Source organism: Arachis duranensis, chromosome 3, assembly GCF_000817695.3.
Source record: "Arachis duranensis cultivar V14167 chromosome 3, aradu.V14167.gnm2.J7QH, whole genome shotgun sequence".
NCBI classification, from domain to species: domain Eukaryota; kingdom Viridiplantae; phylum Streptophyta; class Magnoliopsida; order Fabales; family Fabaceae; genus Arachis; species Arachis duranensis.
The window spans coordinates 6,704,613-6,710,191 of record NC_029774.3 but is presented as its reverse complement, the minus strand read 5'-3'; positions in this window follow the sequence as shown (position 1 = coordinate 6,710,191).

The following is a 5,579-nucleotide window of genomic DNA, read 5'->3' as shown; positions in this document are numbered from 1 at the left end:
TATAAAAAATTATACATACTAATAACAGAAAAATATAAAAAATTAAATAATATTATTTTCAAAAAATCAATAATTATTATTAATTATATTATTTATTCATATTAACAGAAATAACAATACAACTAAATTAATATAAATGAAATAAACAATAACAAACTACTAAACTAATATTAACCAAATAAATACTAATAACTTAATTAAAAATAATAAATTTACATAATTATAATATTCTAAATAATTGATAATATGATATTTCGCAGACGTATAATCATATATTATTTTAAACGTAATACTCTCATTTTCAACTAAAATTAACTTACTCACTTTTAACTAAATCACAAAACCTATCTTCTCTATATCTAAAATGAAGCCGCGGTGAGCAAAATGAAGCACCCCACCTTCTCTTTTATTCCGTTGCCATTAATGAAGCCACTTCGAGAGTAAGTCTTGTCTCTTTCATAGAGATACTGACCAAAAATAGTCAACATGCAAAATGCATGTTGTACAAGTGATGCCACATGGTGTTTACGTACTTGGAGATTGTAATCAAGGCGCTTTAAAAACGTGTGATGAATATTTGTAAATGGTAACATGTAGGGTACGTGTTGTCTTGGAGCTATTACGTAATGAATTTTTGATAAAATTGTTTAGAAATTCTGTGAGAAATTTCTGCTAAAGTAACACGTAGGGTGCGTATTCATGGCGAATTTCTGTTAAAAATTTCTGATAAATTTGATTCGAAATTCTGTAAAAAAATCCTTAATAAAATAACATATATGGTGTGTGTTACTTTAAAATTGTCATGTGGCAAATTTCTGCTGAGAATATTTAATAAAGTTGCCTAAAAGCTCTACTAAAAATTTTTGCTAAAGTAACACACAGAGTGTGTTGCACCGAAAGATAACACGTGGTGAATATTTGATAATGTTGTTTTGAAATTCTATAAAAAGTAACATACACCATAAGTGTTGTGTTAGTATTTTTTGAATATCTACATTTCTAAAAAACACTTTAAACACTAATATTCAATAAAAATACTATTAATTTTTTATATTTAAAATAATTTCTGCCATTTATAAAATATTTTTTATTAGTTCAAGACATTGAAAAAGAGAAATTTATTGAGAAAAATAATAGTAAAAATCACTGGTAAAGAATAATTAAAAAGAAAGGCTAAATATGCTAAAATTATTAATGAAGACCATAATAAATTTTATTTCACAGTATAATTTTATGTGACACAATAAGAGGACTAGAGGAGGTTAAATGACAACATACTAATAAATGATCATTTTGATTTTTCTTTAATTTCAATACTACTTTTTACCACATTGAATCAAGATGGATTTCAGCATCTAATATCCATGATAAATAATTGTTTCCAGATATATCAAGAGTATTGAATTCAAGATGAGAGAGCTTCGACATAATGAAAATATTACTTGAGTCTTCCTAAAAATTTGATCAGAGTCTCGTGCTGATAACGTGTTGTAAAATAAAAGATATATAAAATAAAGATGTATAAATAGAAGACTCTAGTATTAAAATAATTAGTTCAATAATAATTTATATATATATAATAATATTATATGTTGTAATGTATATATATATACAAAGATAGAAAGGAGTATAAAAGGTAAGAAGAGAGAGAATAACATTTGTTTTTATTATTGTTATGTGTATAAAGGGAGAGAGAATAATATTCAGTTGTTGTTGTTGTGTAAAATTGACGGAGGCTTAACCTCCTTTTATAGATATATAAGGTCAAATATTCAAAACTCCATTTATTATCATTTTGGCTTGGGAGCTTCATTTTTCATAGGGAAAATGGACATCCACGTCCTTTTTGGACTTACCACAACACTCCCTATTGGATGACCATTTTAGGATTATGTCTCATTAAAACCTTACTAAAGAAAACCCAGTGCGAAAAACTTTAGTGAAGGAAAAAGAGTACAAAATCCTTTAGTGATGGGGACTGCCTCATTAAAAACCTTGTCAAAAAAAACCCAATGGAAAAAAAAACTTGACCAAGGGAAAAAGAGTACAGTCTCCCCCTCTTGCCGACCTCATTTAATGTCTCGAAATCGGCGCATCCCAATCTCATGTACCAATTTTTCAAAGGAGGATTTTGGGAGTGACTTTGTAAATAAATCTGCCAGATTGTCACTTGAACGAATCTGTTGGACATTAATTGTCCCTTGATTTTGAAGATCATGAGTGAAGAAGAATTTGGGAGAAATATGCTTTGTTCTATCACCTTTGATGTATCCACCCTTAAGTTGAGCAATACATGCTGTATTATTTTCAAACAGAACAGTTGGAGCTATCTTATGATCAATCAGTCCACATGATGACAGAATATATTGAATCAGACTCCTCAGCCAAAAACACTCGCTACTAGCTTCATGAATTGCCAAGATTTCAGCATGATTAGAAGAGGTTGCTACTATTGTCTGTTTCGTGGACCTCCATGATATAGCTGTACCACCATATGTGAACAGGTATCCTGTTTGAGATCTCCCTTTATGTGGATCTGACAAGTATCTGGCATCTGCATAGCCAACTAGGTTTGACTTGGATCCATAGGGATAAAACAATCCCATATCAACCGTTCCATGAAGATATCGAAAATTTTGTTTGATGCCACTCTAATGTCTTCTGGTTGGAGAGGAACTATACCTTGCTAGTAAATTCACCGCGAATGATATGTCAGGTCGCGTATTATTAGCAAGATACATTAGCGCTCCAATAGCACTAAGATATGGTACTTCAGGACCAAGGATATCTTCATTTTCTTCTCTAGGACAGAATTGATCCTTTTCACATCCAAATATCTTATGATCATTGGGGTACTTAATGGATGTGACTTATCTATATAAAATCTCTTCAAGATCTTTTCTGTGTATGTTGTTTGATGAATAAAGATCCCGTCTTTTATATGCTCAATCTGCAGTTAGTCTTTCCAAGATCTTTCATCTCAAACTCTTCTTTTAGAGTTTTTATAATTGTTGGAATCTCTTCAGGAGTCTCAATGATATTTAAATCATCAACGTACACAGCAATTATAATAAACCCAAATGTAGTTTTCTTTATGAAAACACATGGGCAGATATCATCATTCTTAAATCCATTTTTGGCCAGATACTCAGTAAGACGATTATACCACATTCGTCCAGATTGCTTTAGACCATATAAAGATCTTTGCAATTTGACTGAGTATAACCCTTGCGAATATTCATTGGATGGTTTAGATATCTTCAGTCCTTCAAGAACTTTCATATAGATATCCCGATCTAATGAGCCGTATAAATAGGCTGTTACCACATCCATTAAATGCATATGCAGTTTATGATATGTAGATAAACTGACCAAATAACGCAATGTTATCGCATCCACTACAGGGTAATACGTTTCTTCGTAATCTATACCGGGCCTTTGTGAAAAACCTTGTGCTATAAGTCGAGTTTTGTAGTGCACAACTTCATTTTTCTCATTTCGTTTTCTCACAAATACCCATCGGTATCCAACAGGTTTTACATCTTCTGGTGTACGGACTACAGGTCCAAAGACTTCACGTTTTGTAAGTGAGTCTAACTCAGCCTTCATGGCTTCTTTCCATTTTGGCCAATCATTACTTAGTCGACATTCTTCGACTGATCTTGGCTCAAGATCCTTATTTTCATGCATGATATTTAATGCCACATTATATGCAAATATTTCATTGACAATTGTCTTATTTCGGTCCTATTTCTCTCCTGTAAAGACATAATTTATCGAGATCTCGTTATTTTCACAATTTTCAGGTACCTGAACGTCTTCTGGCATTAACATTATATCAGAATTTTGGACAACTGCAGGTGTCTCTACTATGTTTTTTTCAACAGGAATATTATTTACCTCTTTTCTCTTTTGATGATTTTTGTCTTTGGAACCGACAGGCCTGCCACGCTTCTGGCGTGAATTTGCTTCAGTGGCTACTTGTCCTACTGGGACATCAATTTGAATTGGAGCATTTTCCGCTGGTATATAAGATTTGGTTATCCTCTTTGTATCGAAAAATGCATCAGGCAATTCATTTGCTATTCTTTGCAAATGTATAATCTTTTCAACTTCTAGTTCATATTGCCCTGATCGAGGATCTAAATGCATCAACGATGACACATTCCAATTAAGTTCCTTTTCAGGAAGCTTCTTCTCTCCCCCTAATGTTGGAAAGTCTGATTCATCAAAATGACAATCCGCAAACCGGGCTTTAAATACATATCCAGTTTGTATCTCAAGATACCTCACTATAGAGGGAGAATCATATCCAACATATATTTCCAATTTTTTTTGGGGTTCTATTTTGGTGCGATTAGGTGGTGCAATGAGAACATATGTCGCACACCCAAATATTCTTAAATGGGAAATATTTGGCTGCTGGCCAAAAGCTAATTGCATAGGAGAGAACTGATGGTAACTCGTTGGCTTCAAACGAATAAGTGCTGCGGCATGTAAAACAGCATGCCCCCAAACCGAGGTTGGGAGATTTGTTCTCATAAGTAAGGGTCTAGCAATTAATTGGAGGCATTTAATAAGTGATTCTGCTAACCTATTTTGTGTGTGAACATAAGCTACTGGATGTTCAACACTTATTCCATTAGCCATACAATAAGTATCAAAAGCTTGGGAAGTAAATTCACCAGCATTATCAAGACGAATTGCTTTGATTGGATTTTCTAAAAATTGTGCTTTTAATCGAATAATTTGAGCCAATAATCTCGCAAACGCCAGGTTGCGAGAAGATAATAAGCACACATGTGACCATCTCGAAGATGCGTCTATTATGACCATAAAATATCTAAAAGATCCACACGGTGGATGAATAGATCCACATATATCACCTTGAATCCTTTCTAGGAATTCAGGGGACTCAAATCCAATTTTTACTGGTGATGGCTTTAAAATTAACTTTCCCTCAGAACATGCAGCATAACAAAATTCACTAGTTTTAAGAATCTTCTGGTTCTTTAGTGAATGTCCATGAGAGTTTTCAATAATTCTCCTCATCATGGTTGTTCCCGGATGACCCAATCGGTCGTGCCAAGTTATGAACTCATTTGAGCTAGTAAACTTCTGGTTTACAATGGCATGTGATTCAATTGCACTAATCTTGGTATAATACAACCTAGATAAAAGTGAGGGTAATTTTTCTAATATAACTTTCTTATTTGAATCATGAGTTGTGATACATAAATACTCATGATTTTCCTCATTCATCGTCTCAACATGATATCCATTTCGGCGAATATCTTTGAAACTCAACAAGTTCCTCAGAGACTTGGTAGATAATAGTGCATTATTTATTATAAAATTTGTTCCTCCAGGAAACAAAATTACAGCTCTTCCGGAGCCTTCTATCACATTGCCTGAGCCAATAATAGTATTAACATATTCCTCTTTTGGCACAAGATGGGTAAAATATATATCACTTTTGAGAATAATGTGCGAACTTGCACTATCCGCAAGGCATACATCTTCATTACATATCCTTGCCATTCTCTTCAAAAATAAATAATAATAAAATGAGTAGTATA